This window comes from Hemiscyllium ocellatum, assembly GCF_020745735.1.
Source record: "Hemiscyllium ocellatum isolate sHemOce1 chromosome 27 unlocalized genomic scaffold, sHemOce1.pat.X.cur. SUPER_27_unloc_3, whole genome shotgun sequence".
Classification (NCBI taxonomy): domain Eukaryota; kingdom Metazoa; phylum Chordata; class Chondrichthyes; order Orectolobiformes; family Hemiscylliidae; genus Hemiscyllium; species Hemiscyllium ocellatum.
Window position 1 is genome coordinate 857,667 of NW_026867498.1, and position 14,219 is coordinate 871,885.

General features: G+C 41.2%; 2 protein-coding genes and 1 pseudogene across 2 annotated transcripts in view; all 3 read right to left on the reverse strand.

Moving 5' to 3' along the window:
• The window catches only part of LOC132808041 (zinc finger protein 664-like), a 156,238-nt gene that overhangs the window by 78,833 nt on the left and 63,186 nt on the right, over positions 1-14,219 (reverse strand). The gene's annotated exons all lie outside the window — the stretch shown is intronic.
• LOC132808032 (zinc finger protein 239-like) overlaps positions 1-14,219 on the reverse strand; it is a 134,362-nt gene that overhangs the window by 41,872 nt on the left and 78,271 nt on the right. The gene's annotated exons all lie outside the window — the stretch shown is intronic.
• LOC132808048 (zinc finger protein 91-like) overlaps positions 1-14,219 on the reverse strand; it is a 61,589-nt pseudogene that overhangs the window by 5,787 nt on the left and 41,583 nt on the right.

Sequence of the window (14,219 nt, forward strand, 5' to 3'; positions counted from 1 at the left end):
CCTTAAAACTTGTCATTAAACATTCAAACTAAAATGTAATGCTGAATTATTGAACACATTTACTGCACTAGAAAATAAACAGGCAGGAAGGCTGAGAAAGAGGAGAGAACTTAAAGATAGGGACACCTGGGCTCACCAAGTGATAACAGGATGCTGTAAGGCAATTAAGAAGGTTTGCCTCAGCATCGGTGAATCTGTGTGAACAGGACACCAAGTGATAACATTCACAGCCGTTCCCTTGTGAGACCATTTTAGTGCTGAGGCTGTTGAATCCCGTAGAAAATTAACTCTTAGTGCTTATCTGCAATGGATTGTAATGAATGGCATTTTGGGACTTTATGATGATATTGAGTAGCCATTACTGGTTATTAAATACAAACTCTGTAAAAGGAAATACTGATAAAGTTTTACCTTACTTGCTGCAGCCGAGACTCCAGCGGAGGCAATAGGCCGCGGGCACACTTCCGTCTTCGGGACGGCCTCGGCCCCGCCCCCTCCGACGCCAATGCGACACGTAAACCCCGCCCCCTCAGAACGCAACTCGTAAATCCCGCCCCTTCGAGACAAAGCCCCACCTCTTGGAACCACACCTCTTTCCCCCTTCCGCACCAAAACCCACCCCTTCCCTGGACCCCGCGCGAATAAAAACCACGCCCCCTTCCCCCACGAGCAACCGCCCACAAAGCCGCGCGCCTCCAGGCTCAACGCACCGTATCGCCCCGCCTACTAGCGCGCGTTCCTTTCACGAGACACGCCCCGCCCATGAGCAACACCCTCCCGCTAAAACCCGCCCCCAGGCTAAACCCCGCCCCTCCTGGTAAACCCCGCCCACCCAGGTGTATTTGGAAGCACTAGCTTCTGCAGCGCTGCTCCTTCTGCGGGGAGCTGTGCTGCAGGATCATAAGGCACAGAATTAATAGCAACAGATCACAGCGTCATGCAACAGACGCAATATTTGGAACAAACCTGGATCACTGCTGAGTCCTTCATCTTTTAAAACAGGTTGCAGGTTTTAGTTCATCAATATATAAATTCCAGAACTTTAGATCAGATTCCCTACAGTGTGGAAACAGGCCCTTCGGCCCAACAAGTCCACACCGACCCGCCGAAGAGCAAAACACCCAGCCCCATTCGCCGTCACCTAACACTACGGGGCAATTTAACGTGGCCAATTCACCCTAACCCGCACGTCTTTGGACTGTGGGAGGATACCCACGCAGATGTGGGAGAGGAATTGAACCCGGGGCTCTGGCGCTGTGAGGCAGCAGTGATACCAACAAATAAATGGTACATTTTCTGTATTCCAGCGGCAGCAGCCTCTATTGAAACCAGTAGAATTCCGAAAGGGGCTTGACAGGATAGATGCAGATAAAATGCCTCTTTGTGGGGAGGGTCTCGAATTCCGACAATGTGGAAGCAGGCCATTCAACCCATCTATTTCACTCTGGCCCTCTGAACAGTATCCCACCCACACCCAGCCCCTTACTCCGTATTTCCCATGGCCAATCCACCCTAACCTGTACATCCCTGGTCACTATGGGTAACTTAGCACGGCCAATTCTCCCTAACCTACACTCTAATCTATAAATTACCTTCTCAAGAATGTAATTTAAGTGCAGAGCTTTTCTGAGAAAAATGTCAGTCTGACTGAACATTGGGGCACAGACAGTATTCACAGCTATTGTCTCTACTTATAAACAGGGCAACGTCTCTTCGAAATGTAAATTCATTTAGATATAACTGCGTCACTTTATATATTAAGATATCCCTTTGAATGTGCCCACATCCCTTTGAAATGTAATCTCGTCCATTTAAATTTCTTTATTTGCAGAAATACCGTTAAAATGTCCATGTCCCTTTAAAATGCAGATTGCCCCCTTTAGATATGAGGCCGTTCCGTTAGATGTGGGAATATGTGTTTAAATGGAGCGGTGAGCTTTCCCAATGTAGACAGGGCTCCTCGAAACGTGGCAGTGTCCCCCCCTGCAGCTGCAGAGCGAGACAGGAGAGTTTGTTTTTGTGAATGAGCAGTTGTAGCGCGAGGTGGCTGTTGCTTGGTGACGGTGAGGCTCCCCCGGCCCCGCCCATCCCCCCGTGCAGACGTCACGCGGGGGCGAAGGCGGTTGGGAGGAGAAGTCGCTCGAGCGAGGAAGCGGCGGGAGGGCGGCCGTTAGGAAAATGGCGCCGTGCGGCCCGGGGCAGACACCCGGCACTGGCCGCCGCCGCCGCCTTCCTGGCGCAGCTGCTGTGTCACGGCCACACCGGCCGGCTGTACAGCAGCCAGGAGCCGGTGAACATTCTGGAGGCGGATGGGGTTAAGGACCTGCTTGGGAACTGGTCGGGCGCCTGGGTGGTGGAGTTCTACTGGTCGTGGGGCGGCCCCTGTGTCAACTATGGGGCCACCTGGAAGGTACTGGGCCCGGGATGTGAAAGGTGAGGCAGGTTGTGGGGGGGACGGAGGGGAAGGAATGTGGGGCCTGTCCTGTCATAGTCACATTTTACACTCACTTTCCATCTGCTTTTACTGGCGCTCGTGCTGTTTACCCCTCACTGTGTGTTTAATCCTTGTGCTGTTTACCCCTCACTGTGTGTGTTTAATCCTTGTGCTGTTTACCCCTCACTGTGTGTGTTTAATCCTTGTGCTGTTTACCCCTCACTGTGTGTGTTTAATCCTTGTGCTGTTTGCCCTTTGCTGTTACTTGTGCAATTGCTGAGGGTAGTGTGTAAATACTAGTGAAGGATACTATGCACCAGCATGTATATGTTCCTCAGTCATTGAAGGGGCAGGACCTGTTGAGAATGGTTAGTAAAGTATGTGGTGAACTAAGCCTTGTTAACATGGATATAGTTTGGTATTTGGAAAAATATACTTTTTATTATTTAGAGTCACAGAGTTGTACAGCATGAGAACACATTCATTTGGTGCAACCTGTCCATGCCAACCAGATATCCTAAATTAATGTAGTCCCATTTGCCAGCACTTGGCTCATATCCCTCTGAACCCTTTATATTCATATACCTATCCAGATGCCTTTTAAATGTTGTAGTTATACCAGCCTCCACTGCTTCCTCTCGCAGCTCATTTCATACATGCACCATCCTCTGCATGGAAAAGTTGCCCCTGCGGTATCTTTTCTATCCTTCTGCTCTCACCCAAAATCTATGCCCTCTAGTTGTGAACCTCACCCCTACTCTTGGGGAAAAGACATTTTAGAAAAAGTTGAGCAGCCAGCTATAAAATGTTGAGCCTCATAGGGGAAAAAAAAACTGTGGCTCTACCCTTTATTTCTCCTCTTGGCATTTGAACACTTAACATCTGTCAACAACAACAGCATCGCCACAGAGCACATTGCGACTGCTCCTCGGTGTGAACAACAGTGCACCTGCTCGCTCATGTCACCAATACATTGTCCATGCTCCTCGCTGTCAGCAGAAAAGGAGACATCGTTTATCTCTGTTCCTGAAGGTTTTCACTTTATTCTTAAAGCTGTGTCCTCTGGTCCTCGTCTCTCCTACCAATGGAAACATCTTCCCAATGTCATTGCACTGTGGGGATGAAGTCCTACCTTGTCCTGTCATTTCTGCTGGTGGGTGACACGAGGCCTCCAGGTTAGAGGGAGTAGCTTTCAGACAGAGATGAGGAACTGCTTTTCCCAGAGGGTCGTGAATCTATGGAATAATCTAGATTAGAGTGGTGCTGGAAAAGCACAGCAGGTCAGGCAGCATCCAGAGCACAGGAAGATCGATGTTTCGGGCAAAAGCCCTTCATCAAAATCTATGGAATACTCTGGCCAAGGAAGCAATAGAGGCAGCTTCATTAAGTATATTCAAGACACAGTTGGGTGGGATTTGGCCTGGTAAGGGAATTAAGGGGTTCCTTGCGGCAGTGCAGGGAGAAGGAGATGAGACGATGGATAGATCAGCCATGATCTTAATGAATGATGGAGCAGGCTCACTTGTAGCAACTGGAGTGAATCCAGAGAGGGAGCAGACTTTACCACCTCAGGTATGTGTCTTGGTGACCCGGGTGAGGAGAGACCAGTTCAGGTTGGGACTGTTTTCCGCAGCTTGCCAGAGTCTGAGGAGTGACCTTATATGCTTTTATATCATCATGAAGGGCATGGATAGGGTAAATGGATGTGATATTTTCCTTTGGATGGGGCAGTCCAGAACTAGAGGGTAGTAGGTTTAGGATTGAGTGTGTGGTACTGCAGCAAGTCAGGCAGCATCCAAGGAGCAGGAAGATTGACGTTCCGGGGAAACGCCCTTGTTAGGACGGAATTCGTCCAAGCGTGTTCTTTTAAGGAGTGACCACCCTTATCCAATTATTTGATAAAAAGCAGGTACGTTTATTTAGCAGCAGAAACTTAGCTGTTACAGCGAAGCACGAAAGATCGAATGGTTCGCTGGAGAAAATGTACAAGTTCTGAAAATCTATCGATAAGCTCCATTAGTTATACTATTTTCTAATCTCAATTCATGCAACGTGATCTTTCACAAACAAAAGCCTTCTTCAAAATGGTATAATTTGCAAACAAAGGTTCTATGTATTCTGGAAACATTTTTACAAAGGCTTTACATATATTAGGAACATTCTGTATCATGGACACAAAGAATTACTATGATTGAGACATTTTTCCTAGTCTTTTTATCACATAGTTTACCTTAATCTAATCACTTAGTTTAGCAGGCAAAATTGACCTTGCTGATGTTCTTTCATTTGAACATCAGCTTTGTTAGTTGTTATGGCAATAATCCCAGAATTAAAAATTACTTTGGTCATCATTTTAAACTATAGGTTCACAGCGCCCCCAATGTCCTAAGAAGTAACTACATCTCTGTCCTCTCATGGGCTTCTATAATATCCTAACATTCCCCCCCTTGGCCTCTTCAGAGGCCATAACAACATAAACCGTTACAAACGCAATATTGTGCGGCACCCGGGGCCAGGTGTGTCTACGGATGCATTCTTCGTGTCCTTTTTGCTTTTCTGAACATATCATCTTGACCTGGCCGTCTGGTTCTAAGGAGACATCAGTTAAGAGTGTAGGGGTCCCTAAGCAGCATCTTACTACAAAAAAATCAACAATTAGTATTTGATTCTAAATTACTCTTATTTTGACAAAAGAACTACAAAAACTTTATTAAAATTAACAAAATATAAAGTATAAATGAGCATGATAACAAATAGTAGAGAACCATAGAGAAAAAAAAATGAATGAGCTTGGATGCTTGTAGAGTGAAGGTCAGTTGTCCAAAGAACACCAGATTGTACACCCACCAATTAACCGGTCACACTATACTATCTCATGAAATCCCAAAATAGATTTTCATATTACTGGCACAATGCCGAATTTTCTTGTAATAGATTTAAATCGGCTTCAAAATCAGCCGCACAGCTTGCATTTATTATTTATTTTATCAAAAACAATGTGAATATAATGTGCTGTGTCCACAACTTACTTATATCTGCTGCTCAGCAAGCCAGAGACTAGTCCAGATTCCCAAGACAGATGCCAAGGCCAGGCATCCGTTAAAACCACATGTCCACAGGCCACCACTTCTGAAAGTCAATGCACGACTGTGCCTGTCTTAGGTTGTCCCTCAGCTCGAGGAATCTTACCCGTCATTGGCTAACCAGTCGTTCCTCAATGACCAATGCAATCCACATTCATTTCAACGTACAGGGCAGTGGCACCTGGCTTATCATAGTGATCAGTGGCTCTCGATACCAGACGATGTTTAGGAATCTCTTGCGTGATCAATAGTCTCTCAAGCCTCAAGACACACAGCACTTCAAAATTCCTGACTATTAAGGCACAAATTTAACTGTCTCCAATCTGTAACGGGAGAGGAGGAAATAAAATAAACAACTAGGGGGTCTCTGGACTACTGCCTTCACTGTCAGAATCTCGAAAAAAAGATTAGAAATGAGAGATACTTTTATAAAGTAAAATCATAAGTTGTCCTGCGCTTCTCTCTCAGACATGTCTCCTCCATCCTCTCTGGTTCTGATTCCGTAATCCTTCCCTGAGCTGCCCCCATCACAGGCTCCTTCAGCACTGCTGCGGAGCACCAGTATGCAGGTGTTGAGTCATCCTTTCTCGTCAGGTCATGGTCAATCGTTCGTGTCACCAGCGTCCCTGATACATGGCACACACATAACAATAACCACAGGTAATAAAAATAGCAGCAGGGATGCGTAAACCAAGGGTCCCCCCCCCAAACAACAGAAGCTACTGACATGCAGCCAGAAAGTCACCAATTCTGTCTGACTTGTTTGCTTTTCTAGTGTATGAGCTTTGCCAATAGTGATGGAACACTGCACAGAAGCATACCGTGTCATTCCATCTCCAATAGGGAGATTTAACTAGTTGTGCTACCCTTGAAACATGCTGCTTGCTGGATAGTGACAGAGTTTTGTTGGCATAAACTGTAGAAACGTTTTCAGCCTAAATTGAGATTGATACAGCATTGAATTCTGTAAGGATGGATTAGCAAAGCTAGATGTATTGGTCTGCTCTGTACCAGGTAAAAAATGTAACTGATTCAATCTTCTGGTGATTTTACACATACTTGCAACTATTTGGTACAAATTTTACTGATCTGTTGGTTTTGAAATTACTAAATGTATTGCTCTTCTTTAAGTAGGGCAGCAAGTACTCAATTGTTGCTATTGACAGAGCAATAATTCAAAACATCAATTGCGAGCAATCTTAATCATGCAATGATAAATTCAGAAATCTCATTTTTGGAAATTTATGTAATATATTGATACCCCATCTGATTTTAACAAGTAACTTTTTAATCCAATTTTGTTAGTGATCCTGCTAGTGACCATGATAGCTAGTTAGTTTGGACTATATAATTTGCAGATTGATTTACACTCTAATTCTATATACAATTGGCTTTCAATTTCTCTCCTAATTACCCCATCAACCGCAGCTATCGCCAATTTCGCCTTCTGCTTCTGTCACTCGTCCTCTCTCTCTTTACAAACACTTTCCGTGCCCCTCCTAACAATGCGTGATGACAAAATGTTCAAGAACAAACCTTTCAGCTCAGTGAGTAAACTTAGAACCTGAGCTACATATCTTCTCAAAAACTGCAAATACACCTCCTTTCTGAAAGGTAGTCCTAATTTACTAAACTAGGCAAGATTCACCTGTGATCTGTTGCTGAATCTCAGAAGAGATTAGCGTCTGGTATTTGTACTGTAACCCATACCCCCATTATCCATTCACAAATTAATTACAGACCCATAAGCTCCTCCTTCAACAGGGGTAGGGTCATCTTCCAGTTTTTTGAAATCTTGTACTAAATTCATATCCAGTACTTAATAGTGAACAAGGGGAATAATTCCCTTACTCTTAACCACAACTAAAATTTAGTGAATGAAAAAGCTAAAGTTAATCCTAGCTGTCTTTGTACAGCCTACTAGGTATGTGTCCAGATGCTTATTAACGAAGACCTGTTCAAAGTATTAAAAGGTTTTAGCCACCATCAGATCTGCATAATTGAAAAAATGAAGAGAAAGTGCTTGACTTGAAGTCTGTAGGAATATAAATGCAACATTTTAGTACATAGTGTTATATTACCAATATGGAAAAATCTATCTGATTTCTTATCTCATCTTTCCTAGAACCGTCATAACCAGGTTTGGAATTGTGGAATTAAAATTAGGTGTTTGACCACAGTTGTATTAGGAATTGGCACAAAATCTGTGAGACCAGGACTGAATCCCTCCTGTTAGTGAATAGCTGTGAAAAGTACTATAAAACAACCAGAAATTTAAATCCAGACTTTGTAATACAAAAATATAATATTACTCTATCATCCAAGCATCCTTAAGACTTAAAATTTATTCCTCTTCAGAAAATCCCATTTCCCTCTAGAACTAAATTTCGAATCAACCTTGTGCAAATAAACCATTTAGCAAAATTGATACCATAATGATTTCATTCACTGTAGAGTGCGAAGCTTGAATAGATAGAGTTTCAACACCCATTCCACGCAATAAGCTCAGCTCAGAATCTAAGCAAAACCGATGGCAGAATATTGGCATCTCAAAATCATTGATTACTGAGGCTAAAGCAGTAGCACGATGGATCATGTAAAAATGCTTGCCTGCAGGTCTTAGAAAAGACAGACATAGAGACCTACTAAACTTCCTCCACAAAACTAAATATTAAATTGAGAGAAAAAAAATGCTGTTTGATTATTTTGATAAACTGCGAACAACTCCGGATGGTGCAAATGTCTTGTTAACACAAACAAAAGATACATCATTCCAGTCACTTTATGTGAATAGCTTGATAATTATTTACAATGTGGCGAGAAAATACAAAAAATAACAAAACGCATTGAAGTAGAAGACTATCTGGAGAGGGAGGGAGGAAAGAACAGCAGCAGGTTTCACTTTCCGTAACACAATGCTTTCAACAGACGAGCGCTCCAGTATCCCCATATAAGTTTCCTTTTTTCCCTAGTAAATAGTATATTTAAATTAGACATTAAACCAGCCCACATATACATACTGGGTTTTTATCATAGGATTTTCAGAACAGATTAATCTATCAAATTCTCAACCAAGACCGTTATTTCCTCTTATATGTTCCGACCTCCCCACTAGTGAGGGGAACACAGACTCACCTAATCTCCTCGTCTCCTATCGGTACTTTCCAAAGTTACAAGTCATTACGTTCTTCCCTTTTCCTTTATTCTGAGAAATATTGCAATGTCCTTAGATTCCCATATCCTTAAACACCAATTTACCAATTCATGCTTGTCTTACTTTAATGCCTGTAACTAACTTGTAAGCATATTTATATATTTACGTCCATTTATCCAGTATTCAATTTTCAAAATGTAAAATGCATACAGTTACCAATTTTGAAGACCATTGTGATCACTCAGTTTTAGTTCCCCATTTTAGATCCAAAATTAGTTTTCTTAAGTACTCTGGTCAATCATTACTCAATTAAAATACTTTAGGTCTTAAAATAATCAGAGATGTCTTACAACAATTTGTCAATTCCAGTTTAAAAACTTCTAACGCATGCACAATGGTCGAATCCAAGGTCACAGATAATAACCATGGAAGTTTTTGTTTTTACAACTACCCACTGTTGAACTTAAACTTCAACTGACCTTCACATATTTTGTATGTAAAAAGATAAAAGAAAAAGACAGTTAGACACTCAGTTTAATCATGTTAAGTTTTCATAAAACTCACATTTAAAACAATCCTGGAACTCACGCTTCAGTGAATAAAACTTACTCATTCAATCATCAACAAATATTTATTCAAACCAAACCATAAGGTGTTAATTGTTTTGCTAGCTGTACACACACTCTCCCTCTCTTTCCACAGTCCTTTGTGAATCTCCTTACCCCTAACCCTTATTTCTCGCAATCCTTCTATCCGTCCTTCTCTTTGTTCCTCTTCCCTTTGTCTCCTTCACCTTCCATTTTTCTTTATCTATCTCTGTTTGTTCTGGAACTTCAGTTTGTTATTTTGGTTAAAAGAAAAATTAACTCTGTCTGCAACTTGACCATGAAGTCACTGTCAACATAATACTGGATCCAGGGCACTACATATTTTGGCTCTATATTGTTTTAATTTTAAAAATATCTCAATGTCGCTTACACAACTGTGAATTAAACTCAATGGGCGTTCCTCGTCCAAATAGAAACACACACACACACACACACACACCTGGGAGCCACAGTCTATGGAAAAAAAATCATTATAAACCACAAGCAATTCTCACACCAGTGGCAATGGAAACCAGAGAGAAAAGAAAAAAAAATTGAAAGTCAATGACTGCCAAACCATAAAAAGATATACATTAAAACATATTTACAATTTATTTGGAAATTGTACTTGCTATGAACTGACACACGGAGTACATAAAAGGGAACTTTATAGGTTCAGTAATTATACCAAAGTTCAAAGCTTTTTTTCGTAATGTTTTAAAAACTTTACTCACGCAAAATAGAGTGTCTGAGCTATAGCCGAATCCCATAATACAAATACTCTAATATCTGGACTAGAAATTGCTTCGCTTATAATCCTTATCTGCAGCTTTAATACTATATTTTGAAATTGAATCAACAATTATTAATTTAGAACATTAATTATTAAAATCAGTTTGTATTTCATAACTGATTACTAAATTCCATATTAATTTGGTTGCTTTACTGTCCTGATTCCCACAATACAGACATCCCAAGCTTTTTGGACCCTATCCAATAAAATGCACTCTAAACAAGATTTTTTTATGAAATATTAATTTTGTTTTCCAACGTGTTACCTGGTGTGATAAATTTTGAGCACAATTACCTACTGTCTCTTCTATATTTATAAGAACATTGGAATAGTCGGATGGAAAACTTTTTTTATAATAGAACATAATCAAATCTGCCCTGTCTATCCCCAGCTAACTCTGCAGTCTCAATAGTGGGCAGCGTTAGTAAGTGGCTCTGGAATCGTGCCAATAATTCCCGTAGATAGACGTCCTCATCATCTACTTTCGTTGACAATTTGATTTTACTAAAAACATTTTCCTTTGCTTCCTCTTTTCTCTCTGTCAAATTATCTTTAATTTTTGATTGAAATTCGTCAAAATCAGCAGCTGTAAAAAACAGTTGGTCATCTGCGGGGAACCAGTTTCTGCTCCTCCACAGCTTAAGATTCTTATCCAGATTCTGTATTTTTCTTTGAGCTTCTTTAAATGTATTATTTTTTTCAATAAGTTTCTTAACGTCTTCTAAAACCTTCCCTGTCTGTGTTATTGGGTTTGTCGTTACAGGTGCTGGGTTGGACTCATTATTTTTTAACTCCGGGGGGATGTACACAGACGCTACCAAACAGTTCAAATCCCATTGTGGTGTAAAAGTTACCACAAATTTGGTCTTCCACCCCAGTGACTCATTCGTGTCCTTACTTATCCCCTTGGTAGGGGGTTTGCCCAAGTCAATCACTTGGCGTACTAAAGTATTAGGAGACTCTCGGAGACCCTCTAGTCATTAATGTAACATTCTGAAAAGTCTCCTTAATCTTTTTATAATAAGTTCTTTTTGATTTAAAGCCTGTCCTAAGACTAGGTCTAAAGTTTCTTTCTGTAAAGCTACACAGTCCAATAGCAGTCGACCCGCTAGGGTCATATTCCCACCTAGACTGAGTCTCCACCAGGGAACTCCAGGACATTCTGTCCTGAGGTGGCGCAATTTTGGTGGTCCAAAATTTAATTCCTCCATCTTATTTTCTCTTATCTGACTCTAAGCTTGCCCTCCCTTTGTTTCTGTTTCTATCTTTCTTTGATACTTTCTCCTTTTTCTCACTGTAAGCTGTTGTCAAAAATAAATTTTTCTGCTGTCCACCTTATACTACTTTCAATTAAACATTAAATTTTCTCTCAAAAAATGGGGTTTAACCTTATCAGTTACCAACTAATCTTTTCTCCTTTCTCAATATCTATTAAAATTCTATCCTGAAAGAAAATCACGTTAAGCATTCATAAAATTACAATCAAAAAAAATAGCACACTGAATCAAATGACAAACAACAAGTTTCAAACTTAAAACCATTAACAAACAGATGAATTCAAGCCAGAGCACAAAGTGTTAAACTGCTTGTTAGCTGAGAAGCCTTCTGTTCACACACAGACACACTGATAAAGCTTGCAGCAGTAAAATTCTCTCTCTTTTTGAGATATGACACACAGTTTCTTACTTTCACAGACCCATACAAATTTTCACTCAGAGATTCTTTTTTTAGAGATTTTTATACAAAAAGATTCTTACACACACACAAATTCTCACATACACACAGAGACTACCCTTCTCTCGCAATCAGTTTTACACACACAGAGATTCTTATACACACTTAGATCTTCACAAACACAGAAACTCTCTTACTCTCACAGATTTTTACAAACTTAAAAATACTTAAACACACAGATTTTACACACCCAGAGACTCTCTCTCTCTTATAACGAATAGATTTTTTACTCATACATACACATAGTCATTTATATTAGCAGCTTCTGTTCGTTCTTCCTATTCTGGCCGGCCCCTTTATCACATACTTACATAAACATACAAATTCAGATATCCACTTCAATCATCTGACTCTTTTCCCTATTGGGATCCGCTTTCAAAACAGTACGTCTTTAAGAATAGACGTCTGAGCGGAAAAAATCCCTACAAGGAAACGGTTCAGACTAATTCCTACTGTAAGTCTCCTCACTCCCAAGAATTTTTAGTGTACACTTTGCGCATCAAGGTTAGCCACACCCCTCACTTGGAAGAATTTTAAACTGGCGGAGACAAATTCTACGACACTTTCCCTCCTCACTTCTAGGACTTTTACATTTGCACGGCAGAGATAGCTAATCCCCTCACCTAGAAGAATTTTAACGGCGGAGACTCCTCACTTCTAAGAATTTTTAGTGTGCACGACGGGGTCCGCGGTTCCTCTCACCTAGAAGAATTTTAACATCGGAGAGAAATTAACACTAGAAGATTTAAAGTGACTTACCAGCTAAGATTCTGTACCTTTGTGTCCAAATCAATTCAATTTCAAGTTGGTGAGGATTAAAAAGCAGACAAATGTCTAACTCAAAAGTTAACTACTGGAAGCTTTTGATATAACAGGCGCTTCCTCACCTTAAAGTTTCGGCCGAAAAATTTGTCTGCCTCCCAATCTGCCAACCTGTGGTCTCCTCCTCCACTTAGAGGGTCACCATCTGTTAGGACGGAATTCGTCCAAGCGTGTTCTTTTAAGGAGTGAGCACACTTACCCAATTATTTGATAAAAAGCAGGTACGTTTATTTAGCAGCAGAAACTTAGCTGTTACAGCGAAGCACGAAAGATCGAATGGTTCGCTGGAGAAAATGTACAAGTTCTGAAAATCTATCGATAAGCTCCATTAGTTATATTATTTTCTAATCTCAATTCATGCAACGTGATCTTTCACAAACAAAAGCCTTCTTCAAAATGGTATAATTTGCAAACAAAGGTTCTATGTATTCTGGAAACATTTTTACAAAGGCTTTACATATATTAGGAACATTCTGTATCATGGACACAAAGAATTACTATGATTGAGACATTTTTCCTAGTCTTTTTATCACATAGTTTACCTTAATCTAATCACTTAGTTTAGCAGGCAAAATTGACCTTGCTGATGTTCTTTCATTTGAACATCAGCTTTGTTAGTTGTTATGGCAATAATCCCAGAATTAAAAATTACTTTGGTCTTCATTTTAAACTATAGGTTCACAGCGCCCCCAATGTCCTAAGAAGTAACTACATCTCTGTCCTCTCATGGGCTTCTATAATATCCTAACATCCCTTCATCAGGGAAGTGTGTGTGAGAGCATGTGTGCCTGCTTGATAAAGTGAGATTGTGATGGAGTATGAACTTGCGAGAGGGTGTGTGTGTTGAGAGGGTGGTGTATGTGTATGTCTGAGAGAGAGTGTGTGTGTGTATGAGAGGGGTACGGATATCAGTGAGGAGTTGCATTTTGCTAAAATAAAGGAGGGCAAGACTTGAGCAGGTAATGGTAGGGCCCGAGTCGTGTTGTGGAACAAAGACCTGGAGGTGTTCAGGTTCATTGTTCGTGGCAGTTACATCACTGGTAGATCAGGGGGGTGAAGAAGGTGTTCAGCACACTTGCCTTCATTGTTCCCATGCTGAGTACAGGCGTTGGGACATCATGTTGGAGATGCACACAGAAAGTACATTATTCAGACGGTGATAAGTGTCTGGAACGCATTGCCAGCAGAGGTAGTAGAGGCAGGGACGGTAGATTCATTTAAGGTGCATCTGGACAGATGCATGAGTCATTGGAGAACAGATGGATACAGATTCAGGAATTGTGCAATAGGTTTAGACAGGGGATTTGGATCAGCTCAGGTTTGGAGGGCTGGAGGGCCTATTGCTGGGTTGTAAATTTTCTTTGTTCTATGTTGAGGTTGTACAGGATGTTGGTGAGGCCATTTTTCTGGAGTCCTGAGTACACCTGTGGCCGCCCTGTAATAGGAAGAATAGTATTAGCGGCCGGACCAATGAGGAGCACTGGAACACCGGAGGGAGTCTGGTCCTCCTACCATTCAGAGCAGCCCTATTGTCTGAATCCGAGATGTCGATTTTCCTGCTCTTCGGATGCTGCCTGAACAGCTGTGCTTTTCCAGCACGACTTCAATCTTG